We start from the raw sequence: 20,453 nt of genomic DNA, 5'->3' as shown, positions 1-20,453 counted from the left end.
CAAGCTTTCAAGTTTCTGCTAAACTAACAGTAATGATTTTATACTTCACAATTAGTGCCCCAATTAGTTGCTAATTAGGAGGACTAATAGGCAGACATACTTTCAAAAGCCAATTAAAAAACAACAACAAAGCTCATTGCGGAAGCAGTTCCAATGACAGTAAAGGCTCTTTAGTCAAGGTTGCCTTAGCCAAGCAAGCATGCTGCAGTCACTGAAGTAGATCACAAAAGAAAGATAAATGCAGGCATTCCTGAAATATACTCAGAGTCGAGAGTGGATTTCATGCTCTTTATTCAGCTCATAGGGAATAATGGTGAGGAGGAATGAAAGTTTCCCCAAAGTATCTGCTTTATATACATTATTTACACAATGGGCTGCACGTGATTGGCTAATTCCGGAATTCTCCTGTAGGCCAATCAGGTTGTGGATTCACTTCAATCTGGAGCTGGATTGGGTGGCTCCTGCAGACCAATCATACTGCTGCATTGTTCTAGGACCAATCAGACTGCTTCATTCTGAATTCTATTGTTCTAGGACCAATCAGACTGCTGCATTTTGGATCCTATTGTTCTAGGACCAATCAGACTGCTGCATTTTGGATCCTATTCAACTCAGTACATAACAATTCCTTACTTAATTTTCTTCTCCATTCATCCTCCACCGGATCAATGGATACAACTGCAATAGGTTCTTGGTTGTGTTGGATGTGTTCGCCCAGAATATGGCCTCAAGGTACATGAGGCCATGTAGTTTTTGTCTATTACTCTTTTAGCATTTCAACCAATAAAAAAAGTAGATACTTACAAGGGTTTTTTTTCCCACTTGTGAAGAAATAGTCCATCAGCGATCATTATAGCAGCATCATTGACTTAGAAAGACCGTAAGAAATTAATCTAAAGTAGATCCCATGAAACAATTTAGATTCTCAGTGTTTCTGTTAGTTCTTTAATCCTTTGTTTACGAGTTAGTATTGCTGAAGATCACAGGGTATATCATTGCTCATTTTTAATTTCCGATATTTTTGTTATCTAGCACTGAGAGACCATTATTTTAATCTCCGGAAGGCCCTCTGCCTCTATTCCAAAAATTCTAGTTCCTTTTTTTTTTTAAGCACAGTCTTTCAAAAGGATTAAAGCATGTCATTCCTACGAAGGTAAAAATAGTAATGTTTATTCTATTCAGCCGGCACCACAGGATTAGCAAACAATTTATTGCTGTTATTATACTTAACATCTCTAAAATAATAAAGTAATAAATATGAAAAACATCTCATGGGTACCCACAGAGAGCTTTTCGTCTGTACATGTGGAAAACAGAGGGGATTGCATTTCAGAGCCATGGATTATGGTGATGATGTATAATAAAGGATAACACAAATCTGCATAATAGAATTTGATGGAACACTGACTTTTCAAAGGAAACCTTTTAGCACATTGCTTTTTGACCAGCCTTCAAGGAGAAGGGGGGGAAGCCATTCTTCCCTGTGGTGTGATACAAACCTAGCCTTGTATTTCTAGAAAGAATTATTTTGTTGGATTTTAGGTTTTGAGCACATTTTGATTGGGTTTCGGTTTTTCTTCTTAGCAAACTGAATCTGATGGAAAGAATGGAAAGGGAAATAAAAAGTTAAGACTGAAGATTTTTTTTAAAAAAGTTTATATCATGACAAATAACATAGTAGAACGGCACTCAAATTTACGTGGACATCCCATTTTTACTGGCCCTTCCACCGTACTGTTTGCCTGAAACAAACTGGTAAAGCTTTTCCTGACAGAGATGAAAGAAGTGGGAAAAGTTTGTCCTAGTTTATATTTGTGTAGGATACTGTTGAAGGCATAAGAGCAGTGCCATCAAATGAATGAATGAATGACAAGTTCTGCCTGTCTAGAGGCTGCAATCTTATATCTGTTACGTACTGAAGTTCTCACCCTGGGCCAGCAGGGGGATACTGTAGATAGTTTTCACTCAGGTCCACATATGCAAATAAGGAATTGAAAGTGACGTTCAGTGATTCGATAAGGTAAAGGTAAAGAGACCCCTGACCATTAGGTCCAGTCGTGACCGACTCTGGGGTTGAGGCGCTAATCTCACTTTACTGGCCGAGAGAGCCGGCGTACAACTTCCAGATCATGTGGCCAGCATGACTAAGCCACTTCTGGCGAACCAGAGCAGTGCATGGAAACGCCGTTTACCCTCCCACCGGAGTGGTACCTATTTATCTACTTGTACTTTGATGTGCTTTCGAACTGCTAGGTTGGCAGGAGCAGGGACCGAGCAACAGGAGCTCACCCCGTCGCAGGGATTCGAACTGCCGACCTTCTGATCGGCAAGTCCTAGGCTCTGTGGTTTAACCCACAGCGCCACCCACGTCCCTAGTGATTGGATAGTTACAGAAAATTGTTACTGTTGCCTTGTAGTTGAGCTCTATATAAGCAGGTTGGCTGAATCCTTCAGCTCAGTTTTGTTCTGTTCTGTGAATAAACAAGAGCTGTTTGAAGAATTGCTGTGTCGTCTGATACGTTCACCCACAATTTAACAATATCCACTTACCTGGGAGTAAGAATGCACAGGATTGGACTAACAGTGTTCTTTTCTCAGGTGATCTGTCCCTGGGAATTAAAGCATGCAGTGAAGGAGATTTTTATGGGATTCAGCAAGTCACAGGAACAAGCAGGATGAGTAAAGAAGGCCTTGCTAGGTTCAGTAGTAAAGGCCGTAACAAGACATTTCTCCACCTCCCTTGGTTTTGGTGACACACAATTAGGCTCAGTGCCACCTATGTAAGATGGGTGCAAGAATACCTCTTTAAAATATAACCCACCAATAATGGGTTGGTTAAACCAAGTGTGGGACATGGCATCGGCGGTTAAACCAATGATATATGAATGCATGAGCGAAGAGAGAGAATATGTTTATAGGAAATTGCCCTTATTTTTGACACAATAAAAGTTCATGGCAGCCGTATGCTACCATTCAACCACTTTTTAAAAAAATAAATAAATTGTTATTTGATTTTCAAAAATATAAACATACACCAAAAACCAATTCAGAATCCAAATATTGAGATTACTCTGAATCTCCTGACTTCCATCCATCCCTTCCACGGGTCGTATTGATAATATTTTCAACCGCATATCAATACTTCTCCAATTTTTTGTCTTTCTAAATTATCCATACATTCCGTTACATTACAAGTGTGGTTAAAATCCTGCCAATGTTTAAACTTGCTTACAGTGATCTTGTATGTAAATTATAAACTTTCCCCATTCTTTTTTTAAAGTTCTTGTCTTCATTTCTGAGCTTCCCAGTTAATTTTTCCATTTTGGCATAGTCCATCAACTTGGTTTGCTATTATTCTCTGGTTGGGGTTGTCTCTTCCTTCCATCTCTGGGCTAAAAGAATCTCAGTACCTATAATCCCTAATAAGAAAGCTTCTGCTTTTTTTAACAAAAGTTATTTTATTTTTTATTTTTTCATTTTGTTATATATCATTCCCCAGAAATTGTTAATTACACGTCCACCACATATAGTGAAAGGTACCTTCTTTTTCTTTACATTTCTAGCAAGTATTTGAGCTCGTTCTATACATCTTTGCTAATTTGACCGGGGTTAAATACCACTGGTACATGATTTTCATGTAGTCTTCTTTCAATGAACAACATGCTGTAAATTTCAAATCTGTTTTCCATAGCCTTTCCCACCATTCAACCACTTTCCCCCCTTGATCTTGTTTGCGGACATCAACATTATAAGAATTATCCATTTCATAGCATTGCTGTGAGGTAAACACATTTTTGTCTACCCTGCAGTGTGAAACCAAACCAATCGGTAGCCCCTCTTGCTTCTTTCCATCTTACAACCATAATAATCATAATTTTATTATTTATACCCCACCCCTCTGGCTGGGTTTCCCCAGCCACTGTGGGCGGCTCCCAGCAGAATAGTAAAATCACGCATTCAGCTGTGTAAGATCCCATTGAAGGGGTAGCTAGATATCGTATTTTTCGCTCTATAACACGCACCCGACCATAACACGCACATAGTTTTTAGAGGAGGAAAACAAGAAAAAGAAATATTCTAAACGAAACAGTGGATGTATGATTTTTGTGGTTCATGCTGTGGCCACAGACATGTGATCTGACAGTGAGTTTGGAATAGCCCAATGCAAAAATCCTGAGGAGCCATGTGGATTCCATGTTTGTAACCACGTTTTTGCACCACTGCAGCCCCAGGCAACAGTGGGTGCATGATTTTTTTGGTGCAAGATGTAGCCATGGACATGCTATGTGATCTGATAGTGAATTTGGGGTGACCCAGTGCAAAAATCCTGAGGATCCATGTGGATCCGTGCTTTGTAACCACGTTTTAAGTGGGGAGGGAAGGAAAAGCACTCAAGGGACAAGGAGCACGCGTGGGGTGGGTGGAGAAGGATGCTGCTAATAATGAAGAAGAGGGGTATAAGGGGAAGAACCAACCGGACAGGACTCATGTAAGCGGCTCCTCTCCTCTCCCGCTTTACTCCTTTAAAGAAGCAGGCTCTCTGTCCCTCTCTCTTCCCCACTCAGCGGCTCTTCTCCCGCTTTGCTGTTTCAAAGCGAGCCATGGAGGAGGGAAGGAAGGGGAACCATGGATCCTCTGCTCACAACTGCAGCAGATCCTCCCCGTCACCCGTAGGCATTCCCTCCATAACACGCACAGACATTTCCCCTTACTTTCTAGGAGGAAAAAAGTGAGTGTCATGGTGCAAAAAATACGGGAACTTCTGCTCTACTTGCTTAAGTTGCCACTTTCATTCTGAGGCACAATCTTCTGCTTGTTCCAGAATCACAGCAGCAGGAGATGGAACTGGGCTGCCTGTCTCACAAGAGTCTCTAGAGAAATACCACTTCTGCTTGGAAATACCAGAGAACGAGCATATGTCAGAATGACCTTTTATGTTCTTATGTGTCAAACAGAAAACTCCCGCCTGCACTGCAAATAGGCTTAGCCGAAAAGAACATGGTATTCCTCAGTGACCTCCACAGTCTGAAAAACAGTTATTTGTAAAGTTATCGTTTCAATAACGGCGAGAACTCATGAAATGTGCAGCAAACCGGTCTGTACGAGAAGCGTAAACGCAACAACAAGATAATTGAATACAAAAAGAATCACCTAATTCAAAAGCCTGTCATTTAATAATCACTTAACAGCATAATCCTATTATGAATGTTCCAAAGAAAGTCCCCTGAGATGCTGTTCAGGTTGCTAGAACAGTATCTGGAGGCAAAAAGTGGCTGAATGAGAGTCAGGAAACTGAAGATGAATCCACTCAAAATGGAGGCCCTGTTGGTGGTAGGCAGTTCTCAAGTCCAAGAGTTGGGTTGACAGCCTGTTCTGGAGGTGTTGGGCTGCCCCTAAAGGAGAAGGCTCATGGCTTAGGGTGTCATGGGACGCGGGTGGCGCTGTGGTCTAAACCACTGAGCCTCTTGGGCTTGCCAATTGAAAGGTTGGCGGTTCGAATCCCCGCAATGGGGTGAGCTTTCGTTGCGTTCCTGCCAACCTAGCAGTTTGAAAGCACACCAGTGCAAGTAGATAAATAGGTACCGCTGCGGCAGGAAGGTAAACAACATTTCTGTGTGGTCTGCTTTCCATCACAGTGTCCTGTTGCGCGAGAAGTGGTTTAGTCATGCTGGGCACATGATCTAGAAAGCTGTCTGTGGACAAACGCCAGATCCCTTGGCCTGAAAGTGATATGAGTGCCACACCCCATAGTCGCCTTTGACTGGACTTAACCTTCCAGGGGTCCTTTACACTTTTATACCTTTAAGGTATGCCTAGAGTCACGATTGTCACTTGAGGCTCAGGTATGTCACCTATTTCCAGCTCCAGCTGTTTTTGCCAGCTATGGATCTTTCTGGGCCAGGACAGCCTGGCTATGGTTGCAAACACTCTGGCAATCTCATGTTTAGTCTGTTGCAGTGCATTCGGCATGGGGCTGCCCTTGAAGACAGGTCTGAAAACTGCAGCTGGTACAAAGTGCAGCTGCCAAGGTGTTGACTAGCACTACAAAATGGGGTCATATTTCACAAGTCTTACAAGAGCTGCTCTAGATGCCTGTTGGCTCCCAAGCCCAGTTTAAGGTGCTGACTAAGTCATATTGTTGTTGTTTAGTTGTTTAGTCGTGTCCGACTCTTCGTGACCCCATGGACCAGAGCACACCAGGCACTCCTGTCTTCCACTGCCTCCCGCAGTTTGGTCAAACTCATGCTGGTAGCTTCGAGAACACTGTCCAACCATCTCGTCCTCTGTCGTCCCCTTCTCCTTGTGCCCTCAATCTTTCCCAACATCAGGGTCTTTTCCAGGGAGTCTTCTCTTCTCATGAGGTGGCCAAAGTATTGCAGCCCCAGCTTCACGATCTGTCCTTCCAGTGAGCACTCAGGGCTGAATTCCTTAAGAATGGATCGATTTGATCTTCTTGCAGTCCATGGGACTCTCAAGAGTCTCCTCCAGCACTGTAATTCAAAAGCACACAGTATATACCCTAAATTATTTGTGACCCAAACATGTGGAAGAGTACCTCTCCCCATAGCTACCAACCTGTGCCTTAAGATCTGGGGGTGGAAGCTATGCTTGTCGTTCCACTGACAACTGCAATTCACTGTGCAATAATGTGAAGCAGGGTCTTCTCTGTTGTGGCACCCTGGATCTCTTTGCCATTAGAGCTATGCTTCTCCCTTACCTTAACAGCTTTTTGACATCGAGACATTTTTCTTTCTGATTTGGGGGAGGGCATTTAAAGAACTGATGTCTCTTTCTGCTGAGGTGCTGTTTTGCATTATAATTGGGTTTTATAGTTTCAATACGTTGGCAAAATTGTTTGTTTGTTTTTAATGCTTTTATTTATTGTGAATAGTTATGTTTGACCTTTTGTATGCTGGTGTGCATCACTCTGGAAACCTTTCTGTTGCAGGCGGTGTGTAAGTATGCGTGTCTGTCCTGCATAAATAAATAACTTTCAGCGCCTTCTGTGAAATGAAGCATACTGTGATCTTCAAATTAAAATCTCATTAAGCAAGATCAACCAACGGATCATTTTAGCAGCAAGCAGCAAGCCTCACATTCTTTCTGTCAAATAGATGTCCCATGAGTGACACATGGGTAAATGAAATCATTTGAGCTGGGTTTGCAGATGAAAGAGAACACGGGATAGAGCAAATTGAATCTCTCAGCTCCTCCAGACTGGAGTGGACACATACTGTATAGTTCCTTATCATTTACACATAAGCCTTCTCAGGGCAGACATTACCCTTTACTAGTATGTCACTGTGCTTCCTTTCCACATTAATAGTGGGTTGTGCCTGAATTGAGAAATGTTCCATTTCCAATGTTCCAGTCTTCACACTCTTAATGTACCCTCATGTTCCCTCACTCTGTAAATGTCGGGAGTTATGGGTCTGGGCACAGTGACAGTCCTCTTTCCCCTCCCCCTATTTAATGCCTAGTATATCGTCTACTGATTATATAGGAGCATAGGAGATTAGAAGAGGAACTACATGTCTTCCTGAGCTATGGCAAACCTGGTTATCGTGGTGAAGTTTTGCCTGCAGTTGGACAACTGTCTTTCTCAGCCATCTCCTCTGAACTGAGCTTGCAAGCAGATACCTTGCACAGACAGAGACGTCTCCCAACCCACACACCCAACCCCTCCCTATAAAAAGTGGGATGGTGTTTGAGCACGTGCCACACTACAAAATATCGAGGATCATGGTCTAAACCCCCCTTTAAATCCATATCAACGAAAAGAAAAGAACTCACTCTGAAACTCACCTACAGGTGGTACCTAACACCAAGGAAACTAGCGCTAATACACCCAGGAACCTCACCAAAATGCTGGAGAGGGTCACCTCCACAGGCACATACCTCCACATGTGGTGGGAGTGCCCCAAAATCCAACTATTCTGGACAACAGCCACACGAGAAATATGTAAAATAACTAAGCAATTATTAGACATCACCCCAGAATTGGCCCTACTAAACATCCTCCAAGGCAACAATGCCCATTTACACCACAAAGAATTCATAACCCACCTACTTTCAGCAGCCAGAAACACCATAACCAGACACTGGAGAGACCTGTCAGGAGTAAGCATGGACCAATGGTACCAAATAGTATGGGAAACAGCCCTACTAGAAAAATTAACCAATAAACTGAAACTGACACGGGGACAAACAGAAGAAGACGCCTTTATGGCTCCCCTTTATCACATACACAGCCCAACAAGACAATGACAATAATCCACCAACAGCATACAAATCAATATGGCTAACCTGATCCAAAACACCCACCCACCTCACTCACACACGAAAACAAAGATCACCACAGCCAATCACAAACAAACAACCACACCCTAGGCCAACCCCAACCTCTCTCACCACCAAAGGAACACAAGTGAACAACACAAGCAACGCTGACACCAAACCCTACATACATTAAGCATAATAGGAACATCGCCCCCGACCCCACCCCCACCCATCTTTCCTCCCTCCACCCCCCTTTTTTTTCTTCTCCCCCTAATGTCTCAACAAATGAAACGGATTTGTAAAAATGTTACTTGGAAAAAATACGAGAGACATTACACTTACTTCTGTAAAACAAGAAAATATTTAATAAATAATAAAAAAAAACAAGAAAGGAAAGGGAATTTTCCCACTATGAATGGCAACTCCCATCTTTCAAGCATAGCTTTTTGCATTACATTAAATGGCTACGGGTGATATAAACAACTTGTCTGGCCAGCACTGCAATAAAATAAATGTTTTCTTGCTGCCATAAAAAAAAAAAAAAACGAGGATCCATGCCAGATGTTTCGCAAAGTCAGATTTTGGGTGTTACAAGAAAAAGCGGGGTTTTGAGTACATTATTCCAGAATGGTAGCTGAAGAGCCCCAGGTTCTTCAGCAATGTGTGCACTAAATGCTTTTGTAGAACAGCTCCAGTAGAAAATTCTGTCCAAATTAACCAAAAATCCAGTAGTGGGTTTGCATCGCTGCAGGCAAATAATTGCACCAAGCCCTCTACAGCACATTTTGCTTTGCTAGAGCACAATATATTCTTTTGTAAGGATGTATCAAATAATCAACTGAGATGCAATGTATTTAAAATCTACTCCAGCCTTGTGACCGTTGGTTTAAGGAGCGGCTTTTATGTGGTAGAAGACCAGCTCTTTCATTTCGGTTGACTTTTTTACCCTTTAAAGCCTTGTATGCTGCACAGTTTGTGGAAGATGATATTAGAAATGAAAGCTAATCAGTAGGGCAGGCTACATCTGCGAGCATCACATGATAGTGACTGCTACAGTTGGCTTCTTCTGGAACAAGATGTTATTAAAAATCATTACTCCCAAGACCAGACTTGTTCATCATGCAGCTGCACTGGGGAAAAGATTATGCACGGAAGGATCTAATAAGATGTGCTCGATTAGATTACAAACGGAAAAATCCTTAAAAAGTTATTTTCACACACATTAAAAAAAAAGTGATAATTGGAAAATCAGATGAGTTTCTTTTCAATATATTTCAAACATCTGGGTCTTGTCTGGGGCAATCCTATACGTGTTTCCTGCTACAATGGGGCAGGGGTAATGTAAGACATAGCTGTCAACTTACAGATTTGAAAATAAGGGACCAGCAGCCTTGAAAATAAGGGACCAGCAGCCAAAATAAGGGACCTGCAGCCTCACCTGTTCCAGGCACTCCAGTCTTCCTGTCCTCCTGCAGTCTGTTCAAACTCATGCTGGGTAGCTTCGAGAACACTGTCCAACCAACTTTGTAACCAGAGGTTCAACTGAATAGAATCTGAATCACATGCACCACAAGGCCTATGCAGCCTCAACTTAAGATGGCTCCCCGGCCTGGCTTTGCACTGCAAAGTTTGCAGCAGCACGTGCAACAAAATGGCGTCCAGCATTCAAAAACCCCCTCAGCTTGCATTAACTAGCCACACACAAGGCATTCAAGCTCCACCCCCCAGTCATTCTTAGACTTCTTATTGGGTGAGCAACACAGCCAAGCAACACAGTTGGAGCCTCCCTCCTCCCTGGCCGGCAGGGAGGGAGGGAGAGGAGCTGCTTCCTTTGAAATTTAAGGGACATCATTTAAAGGACATTTAAGGGACATCCATCAATAAGGGACAGCAGCAGGACATGGTGCTGGAATAAGGGACTGTCCCTTCAAATAAGGGACACTTGACAGCTATGATGTAAGATAAAGGAGGAGCATGACTCACCTGCCTCTTTTGTCACAGAAAACAGGCCATTCCATCCCCTGTGAGGTGCTGCTATCACAGGTAAATCCTGGAGACTAGAAGTTATCCGTAATAACCTTCAGCAAAATATTCAAGCTGCAAAAAGTTTGCCTTCTTTCCGGCGGTGATTCACTATTGCATTCTTGGAAAAACGATTAATTGAAGCGATAATTGAAAAGACCTTTGCAGGAGAAAGCTGATGGCGGTGTGACGAGTCAGGCTGCCCCAGGATCAGTTACTCATCTAGCTGGCTGGGCAATTAATATCTCTGAATTATGGAGAGCACCTAAGGAAGCTTTTGTAGAAAAATTGAGAGTAAAGGAAACCTCTTTTTCCCCCATTACTGTCTGTGAAGATTAAATAAATCCAAATGAGTTCCCTACTGCATCCAGGGTATGACTTAAAGGAGAATAGTGAAAGGAACTCTTTTTCATGTTCCAAAACAAATAGTCATCTCTGTAGCCTGGAGCAGGAATGAGGAATGCTTTCTTCTCCAGCTTTGAGGGACAAGGCAAGAGGGAGAATGTACCATATGACACTGCCATCCATTGCACTTGTGACATTTCTTTTGTCCTCTGTTGAAGCAGAAGCAGCTCTGTTAACCGAAAGGATAGCTTCCTTTGGGCACAGATATGAATTTATTTAAGGGACGCGGGTGGCACTGTGGGTAAAACCTCAGCGCCTAGGACTTGCTGATCGTCAGGTCGGCGGTTCGAATCCCCGCGGCGGGGTGCGCTCCCGTTGCTCGGTCCCAGCGCCTGCCAACCTAGCAGTTCGAAAGCACCCCTGGGTGCAAGTAGATAAATAGGGACCGCTTACTGGTGGGAAGGTAAACGGCGTTTCCGTGTGCTGCGCTGGTGCTGGCTCGCCAGATGCAGCTTGTCACGCTGGCCACGTGACCCGGAAGTGTCTCCGGACAGCGCTGGCCCCCGGCCTCTTAAGTGAGATGGGCGCGCAACCCCAGAGTCGGACACGACTGGCCCGTACGGGCAGGGGTACCTTTACCTTTTTATGAATTTATTTAATATTTAAAGACTGCTACTCTGCTCGCTCGCTTGCTCTCTTTTGCTTTTCGCTTTTTCACTGCAGCCTCAAGGTGGCTGGCTAAGAACAATAAATATAAAAATAAGAAAACAGCAGTATCAAAAACTGGAAAACAACAGATAAAACACAAAGTAAAAGGGAGGTGTCCACCTAAATGGTTCCGCTAGGGGTCAGCCAACTTTTTCAGCAGGGGACTGGTCCTTTGTCCCTCAGACCTTGTGGGAGGCCGGACTATAATTTGGAGGGGGAATGAACGAATTTCTATGCCCCACAAATAACCCAGAGATGCATTTTAAATAAAAGCTGTATTGGAAGGATATGAAAGGAGCAATGCTGGAAAAGTGGTAAAGCAAAATGTGGCACATTGCCTTAAGAGAAAAACTTACTCAGATGCTTTGCTTATTAGAATAACAAAAACACTTTGACATCTTTACGGTGGATTGATATGACTTTAGTGCACATATAAATAAGAAAGAATACAACAGAGGAGCGTCTTCACATTATGCAGAAGAAGTGTGGGACCTCTAAGTACCATTCGGGATGCCAGTTCTTGGCTTTGCTGGATAAAACTACTTTTCCAAACCAAAGAGAAAATAGGATAATAGAACTATGACTGTACTTTTCTTCTGGTGTTCATACATTTACTTTTCTTCTGGTGTTTATACATTTACTTTGTATTTTAAAAAAAATAAAAATTAAAAATAAATAAAGCATGTACTAACAGTCAAAGGGGAAAAAGGCATCTGAAAAATGCTAGAACTTTAGGTAAAGGTAAAGGGACCCCTGACCGTTAGGTCCAGTCGTGACCGACTCTGGGGTTGCGGCGCTCATCTGGCTTTATTGGTCAAGGGAGCCGGCATACAGTTTCGAGGTCATGTGGCCAGCATGACTAAGCCGCTTCTGGCGAACCAGAGCAGTGCACGGAAACGCCGTTTACCTTCCCGCCAGAGTGGTACCTATTTATCTACTTGCACTTTGACGTGCTTTTGAACTGCTAGGTTGGCAGGAGCAGGGACCGAGCAACGGGAGCTCACCCCGTCGCGGGGATATGAACCGCCGACCTTCCGATCAGCAAGCCCTAGTCCAAGTTTGTCAACATGGGAGAATGCCCTCCCTTCAGATGTCAAGGACATTAAGAACTACATAGCTTTTAGAAGACACCTGTAACGGGAAGTTATTAATGTCTGGTGCTTTATTATGTATTATATACTCTGTAAGCCCCCCAGAGTGGTTGGGGAAACCCAGCCAGATGGGCTGGGTATAAATAATAATAATATGATGATTATGATTATAACGCACCAAGTAGCCTTCCCACTAAGATTGTGTGACCATCTGTAGTGACCTTGAAGTGTTCCTGCCGGTCAGAATCTTCCATGTATTTTGGAAAGTTGTTTTGTTTGTTCACTGTGCATTTGGAAACTGCCAAGAAAATTGTTCCCTAGCTTGGGTCTCTGGGTAAGAAGCTGGCCTTTTGGAAAGAAGCTACTTCCCAGTAATTGGGATGATCTCATCGAGCTGAAGCACCTGTGTTCTCTGGGCTTCAAGGCCAGGGACAAAGCCTACTAATTGGGGACTCATTTCCGTGGAAAAACAGTCTGCCCAAGTGCCAGAAAGTGCTTTTTACCATAAAGCTAGCTTTCGCCTTTGTCTCCTTTGTCTCTTACCTGTTTCTATGCAACCCCTGGGAGATTATATTCTTGTGTGTCACAGATTGATTCTTACGCCCAACTGTCATTGTCAACTGTATTTTAGATCTGTAGTTTTTGTGGGCCTTTCCGTCGCCTTACGTGTGGCTATCTTTATTCGATTTTACTCCTTTCTTTAAAAATAGATCTATCTCATTTAAAACTGGCTTCCATTTTGGGTCAAGCCTTGGTACTGGGCACACGTCCTCTAACTTCTTTATTATTTGTTAATGCGTAAGTTATTTACCTGAGTTTCAGGGAGATGCTAGCTCTTTTCTGGAATCTTAGGGGTGTTTGGTAAAGCCTGGGAGTCTCCTGTGTCAGGAGCTCATCCTACACTTGAGTAGGACCCTGGCAGAGACACATGCCCAACTGGCCTGTTCCCTCCCTCCTGGTTGATCATTCGGGAGCTTCATAAGCTTTCTTCAGCCCAAACATCACAGTGACCAATGCCAACCGACACCGGCACACTTAGGGATCCACAGACTTTGCACATAATGCGCGTGACAGACCTCAAGAAGAAGAAGAGGAGTTTGGATTTGATATCCCGCCTTACACTCCCTTTAAGGAGTCTCAAAGCGGCTAACATTCTCCTTTTCCTTCCTCCCCCACAACAAACACTCTGTGAGGTGAGTGGGGCTGAGAGACTTCAGAGAAGTGTGACTAGCCCAAGGTCACCCAGCAGCTGCATGTGGAGGAGCGGGGAAGCGAACCCAGTTCACCAGATTACGAGACTACTGCTCTTAACCACTACACCACACTGGCTCTCTCAGCGACTCAGCACATTGGCTAATCTACTTTATTTACATATAAACACACACGGAGCACTGCAACATGGCTCCCTCTCTCTCTAGCATCAGACAACAAAGAGAAAAAGGACAATAGTCCCACTTCAGGAAACACAGTAACACACAAACATCCTGTCTCCGTCACTTCCCACTCTGTGGAGTCGAAACATACACTGTCATGTGATAGACAACAATCCCATGACTGCAATTGTGGAGCAGGAATTCTAACATCCTGGCCTAGGCTGCTTGGATTTGAGGAGTAAGGGCAGTGTACTACCTTGCACAGTTGGTGCTAGACCCTGGACATTATATGGCAGCCAAATCACCAAAGTCTGAGTTTTGGAGGTTTGGGGACAGAGGAGCTTTTCGCAGCCCTCCCTGGAGATGTTGGGGGCTGAAACTGGGACCTTTTGTGTGCAAAACCAATGCTTTACCATGGAGCTATGGTGTAAGTTGTTAAGTAGTGGGTGAACATATCAGACGACACAGCGATTCTTCAAACAGCTCTTGTTTATTCATAGGCCAGAACAGAACTGAACTGAAGGGTTCAGCCAGCCTGCTTATATAGAGCTCCACTAGAATGCAACAGTAACCATTTTCTGTAACTATCCAATCACTGAACGTCACTTTCGATCCCTTATTTGCATATGTGGACCTGAACTATCTATAGTATCCCCTGCTGGCCCAGGGTGAGAACTTCAGTACATCACATAAGTGTATCCCCATTCCAATTAATCTTTGATTAACGTCTTTCCCCTGCAATCCCATACCGCTGTGCTGCAACTCTAAGCTCAGCAATCAAACGTTTTGTTTTTGGAAACTTCATAATTGTTTCCCTAGTGTTCCACATCTCTCCGTTCCTGTCCACTTTTGCCCCCGACTGCATTGCGGCATCTACCGGAGAAGAAACTATGCTCTGACAGATGTTAAAATCGTTCATTATTCCTGCTTTTAAAAACAACCTATTGTCTTTGTCGAAAGACAGATCTGCAAGGTAGTGGATGAGTTCATGAATCATAGGCTGACAGTTAAGCAGGTAAGAAACAAAGATAATGGCAAAAAAAGAGTCATGTGTCAGTCAACTCCCCTACAGATCATTTTTCAAACGCTGCTGCTGGCAGGGTTTGAGGGGTAGATGTCAGGATGGCTGCTTCAAACTTTAAAATGTTCCTCCAAGTCCCAATGGGGAAACCTTGCTTCAGTGCCCGCAAGAGCTGCCAAACCAATCCAGTTTGCAGAAAGTTATAATGAAAGCCACAAATCTTGTCGGGAAGATCTGGGACCCAACAGCCGACACTACATGCCTGCAAATCTTCACAGTAAACAAGCCAACGGTTTTCAGACATGGTCTATGAAGACACTTACAAAAGGACAGTGAAACCGAAATGGAGAGCGAAGTGTTATCTGTACTGCTTTATTTAACATTTACAGCCTGCTGACAGCTAGAAGGTTAGGAGCAAAGGCAGCCATGTTGGTTTATAAGGAGAAGGAAAATATTGGGCGTTTTTGGTTACGGACCTTCGCCTTTTATTAAATCAGTAATAGTTCTCAAGATCACCTTCAAGGCTTGTTCTTAAATTCCAGCCTACATATCACATTGACTAGATACTTCCTGTTTGTAGATAGATTGCATACATCCCAATTTGTTTGTAGGGAGATTTGTTGTTGTTGTTTAGTCGCTTAGTCGTGTCCGACTCTTCGTGACCCCATGGACCAGAGCACGCCAGGCACTCCTGTCTTCCACTGCCTCCCGCAGTTTAGTCAAACTCATGCTGGTAGCTTCAAGAACCATCCAACCATCTTGTCCTCTGTCGTCCCCTTCTCCTTGTGCCCTCCATCTTTCCCAACATCAGGGTCTTTTCCAGGGAGTCTTCTCTTCTCATGAGGTGGCCAAAGTATTGGAGCCTCAGCTTCACTATCTGTCCTTCCAGTGAGCACTCAGGGCTGATTTCCTTAAGAATGGATAGGTTTGATCTTCTTGCAGTCCATGGGACTCTCAAGAATCTCCTCCAGCACGATAATTCAAAAACATCAATTCTTCAGCGACCAGCCTTCTTGATGGTCCAGCTCTCACTTCCATACATCACTACTGGGAAAACCATAGCTTTGACTATAGGGACCTTTGTTGGCAAGGTGATGTCTCTGCTTTTTAAGATGCTGTCTAGGTTTGTCATTGCTTTTCTCCAAAGAAGCAGGCATCTTTTAATGTTGTGACTGCTGTCACCATCTGCAGTGATCATGGAGCCCAAGAAAGTAAAATCTCTCACTGCCTCCATTTCCTCCCCTTCTATTTGCCAGGAAGTAGAGTTGGAAGGGTTTCCCTCCCCAGGATCATCTAGTCCAGCCCCTGCAATGCAGCAATATACAGTTGCCCCATGTGGGGATCGAACCTGCAACCTTGGCATTATCAGCACCACACTCTAACCAATGGAGCTATCATTACTTTCCTCCTTGGAAAATGACCAATGAGGCAAGGTCTAAAGGCAGTTCAAAGTTCAAACACAGCTGGCTGAGATGACTGGCAGAATCCGCGACCAAGGGAAAGAGACGGTGGAAGAGGATTGGAAGAAATTCAAAACTTATCTTAAGAACTGTTGTAAAATTAATGAGTGCTAAAATGTCATGGGCAATGTAAAACAGAATTGCAGTGACAAATAACTGGGTAAGAGAAAAAGGATTAAAGAAAGTGACTTATAAGTAATTGAAATTAGGGGTTGCTGGAAAAGCTTAAAACAGGGATGCAGAAAAGGGAGGTATGGGGAAGTCGTTGAAACAAGGTTTAAGAAAAAGAGGTTATGAAATTATACGTGTTTATATGTTTGTTTGTTTATGTGTTGTTAGTTGTATTGTGTCTTAATATATGTTGGAAAATCAATAAAAATTTATTTAAAAAAAAAAAAAGTTCAAACACAGGCCAGGGATGGGGAACTTGTGGCCCTCCAGATTTTCTGGACTCCAACTCCCAGCAGTCCTAGCCAGTACAGTGAAGGATCATGGGAGTCGTCCAGCAGCATTTGGAGGCCCACAAGTAGACGGCTGAAGAAATCACAACACTGGTTGAAAAGACATAGTTCCATTGCTCCGACTGGAACGGAAGGCTTGTAAATCTAAGCCTTCATAAACCCACACAGAACACAACTGCAGGCCATCTGTGCTCCTGGAAGTTTTGGTCTGCTAATGTGCAGTAGATTATTTATGAATACAGTGGACACTCGGGTTGCGGACGTGATCCGGGTTGCGAACGTGTCTGTGTACGTGCGGGCTGCGATTCAGCGCTTCTGCGCATGTGCGACTGCCGAAACCCAGAAGTAAATCCGGTACTTCCAGAATTTGGCGGGTCCGTAACCTGAAAAAACGCAACCTGAAGCGTCTGTAACCCGAGGTATGACTGTATCCCGTTACTCCTCAGGAGTCCTTGTTCCTCAGTGTGGGGCCAGTGTGGTGTAGTGGTTAAGAGCGGTAGTCTCGTAATCTGGGGAACCGGGTTCGCGTCTCCGCTCCTCCACATGCAGCTGCTGGGTGACCTTGGGCTAGTCACACTTCTCTGAAGTCTCTCAGCCCCACTCACCTCACAGGGTGTTTGTTGTGGGGGAGGAAGGGAAAGGAGATTGTTAGCCACTTTGAGACTCCTTCAGGTAGTGATAAAGCGGGATATCAAATCCAAACTCTTCTTCTTCTTCTTCTCAGGAGGGTAATTGGGCATCTGGTGTCTGTCTGAGTCTATATCTTCAGTCATTTGCTCTTCCTAAGGCTTGGTGACTGCTTGACATCAGCCATTGATTCCAAGAAGGGGTTATCTATGTCTTGAGGGGGACATATTTATTTGTACTGGATGGAAACTCAACTGCAGGGGTAGCCAATGTGGTGCCTTTCTGATATTGTTGGGTTATGTAAAAAGGTAAGGGACCCCTGGACGGTTAAGTCCAGTCAAAGGCAACAATGGGGTTGCAGCACTCATCTTGCTTTCAGGCCGAGGGAGCCAGCGTTTGTCCACAGACAGCTTTCCGGGTCATGTCGCCAGCATGACTGAACCACTTCTGGTGCAACGGAGCACTATGACAGAAGCCAGCGCGCACGGAAATGCTGTTTACCTTCCCGCTGCAGTGATACCTATTTATCTACTTGCACTGGTGTGCTTTCGACCTGCTAGGTTGGCAGGAGCTGGGACAGGTCAATGGGAGCTCACCCCATCACGGGGATTCGAACCGCTGACCTGATTGCCAAGCCCAAGAGGCTCAGTGGTTTAGACCACAGCGCCACCTGCTTCCCTACTATTGCTGGGTTACATCATCCCTGGCCCTTGGCCATGTTGTCTGGGGTTGATGAGAACTGGAATCCAACCATGTCCAGAGTGGATCACTTTGGCTACTCGTGCCAACCTAGCAGTTCAAATGCATACCAGTGCGAGTAGATAAATAGGTACCACTGTGACGGGAAGGTACATGACGTTTCCATGTGCTCTGGCACTTGTCACGATGTTCTGTTGTGCCAGAAGTGGTTTAGTCATGCTGGGCACATGACCCAGGAAGCTGTCTGCGGTCAAACGCCAGCTCCCTCAACCTGCAAGCGGAGATGAGCACTGCACACAAAGGCAAATTCGACTGGACTTAACCGTCCAAGGGTCCTTTACCTTTATGTTGCATAAATGGAGTGACATCTTTTCACATGTCAAAAAAGAACAATTTGCTTAAGTGGGTAGGTGCTAAATCAACTTTCACTTTATTTGAAGGGGAAAAAAGGAAGTCAGCTGATTCTCACTGCTCACTATGAGAGTGAACTCTGCCAAACACCCACTCCTTCAATCTGGTACAGAGGCTAAGGATAACTTGCTCTCCTCAGAAATCAGGCTAAATGCCTATAATTCAAAAAGGAGGGGAGGAAATGGAATAAAAATAGATGTTTAAAAATGGATATGCAGTAACAAAAAGGGGGGAATAGCCAAGGACCAGATAGGAGGACATTTTAGATGGCATATTAGAGAGAGTGAATGGAAAGTGGGCTTTTAAATATCAATAAACACTAATTACACATTTCTTTTTTCCTAACATTTCCTAATAATGGAACTAACATCTTGCTCCAGCCAGACTGCCAGCCCATGGGATGCTAAGTAGGGTTTGAAGGTGACTGGCATTCATTCATTCATTTATTCGATTTATTTGTATGCCGCTTTTCCACACACACAAATAATAATGCTCCAAGTGGCATGGGTTGACAGCTGCTTGTGCTCAAAGAGGCTTACAACAAAGAAACAGGGATCCATTTCAAGCAAACACTACAAATCTGATTTCATAATACAGTGATACCTTACAACCATAATTCGTTCCGGAGGTCCGGTTGTAAACCAAAACAGGTTGTAACCCAAGGCGCGCTTTCGCCAATGAGGCCACCAAAAAAAAAAATTGGTTGTAATCCAAAAAATATGGGTTGTAATCCAAGAAAAGGGACACGCACTTCAGGGTTTGACATGGTTGTGATCCAAAACAGTTGCAAACCAAGGTACCACTGTATAGCACAGAAGGAAAACGATAAAAAGAGGACTAACCAATGGGAACCCAAGGGGCGGAGTTCACTGTGTATAAGGTTTTAAGCGCAGAGGTTTTTGGGAGGGAGTTAGAGTTAGAGTTGTTGAGAAGACAGTCTGGAGTTAGGAGAGACAGAGAAGATAAGTCTGTAGGTTGGGCTAGTCTGGTGTGAGAGAGGGAGAGAATTTGTTAAGAGGAGTCAGTCTTGCTGGGCTGTGTATGTGATAAAGGGGAGCCATACCGGGGTGAAGGCATCTTCTTCTGTTTGTCCCCGTGTCAGTTTCAGTTTACTGGTTAATTTTTCTAGTAGGGCTGTTTCCCATACTATTTGGTACCATTGGTCCATGCTTACTCCTGACAGGTCTCTCCAGTGTCTGGTTATGGTGTTTCTGGCTGCTGAATGTAGGTGGGTTATGAGTTCTTCTCACCACCAAAGAAACACAAATGAACAGCAGAGAACCTGCACGAGCAACGCTGACACCAAACCCTACATACATTAAGCAAAATAGAAACATCGCCACCCGATCCCCCCATCTCTCCCCCTTTCTTTTTTCCTTTTTTTTTTCTTCCCCCTAACGTCTCAACAAATGAAACTGATTTGTAAAAATGTTACATGGAAAAAATACGAGAGACATTACACATACTTCTGTAAAACAAGAAAATCTTTAATAAAATAAATAATAACCTAAAAAAAAAAAAAAAGAGGAGTCAGTCAAACAGTTGAGATAATCAGTCAGAAGGTATTAGGAAGGTATAGGCCGGTAAAGAAACTAAAGTTAAGATACTGACAGGAATATTATCTGAGAAACCATAAACTTGTTAAATAAACTTGGTTTTTTGGTTCACTTTTAACAACTGACTGGACTTGGTGTTTTACCAGAGAGTAACTGGTTGGTGGCAGCGGGGAAGAGATCACAGTGGTGGCACACCGTTAAACGTCCGGGGATCCTGTGTGATCACCACACCTGGTATTCAGAAGCATACTACCGTCCAACAGTGGAAGGAGAACTTAGCCGTCAGGGTTAGTAGCCAATCTGGATTCAGCTGAATGAAATATCTGCTGTTCCCCATCAGCTGAGCTGCTGAAGTTACAGGGCGATTCTAAAAGTGTGAACAATTACTGTTGTGTTTGC

The 20,453-nt window shown here is 43.8% G+C and overlaps 1 long non-coding RNA gene across 1 annotated transcript; it reads right to left on the bottom strand.

The window, feature by feature from the left end:
* Positions 1-748: 748 nt before the first annotated feature.
* LOC310744289 lies at positions 749-2,796 on the bottom strand. Its single transcript, XR_014539498.1, has 3 exons — positions 2,551-2,796; positions 2,392-2,471; positions 749-1,594 (listed from the first exon to the last, which is right to left on the bottom strand). It is a non-coding gene; the product is annotated as an uncharacterized lncRNA (long non-coding RNA).
* Positions 2,797-20,453: the final 17,657 nt, after the last annotated feature.

This window comes from Podarcis filfolensis (genome assembly GCF_964270895.1).
Source record: "Podarcis filfolensis genome assembly, chromosome: 10".
In the NCBI taxonomy this organism is placed as follows: Eukaryota; Metazoa; Chordata; class Lepidosauria; order Squamata; family Lacertidae; genus Podarcis; species Podarcis filfolensis.
This window is presented reverse-complemented; position numbering and strand designations above follow the sequence as displayed.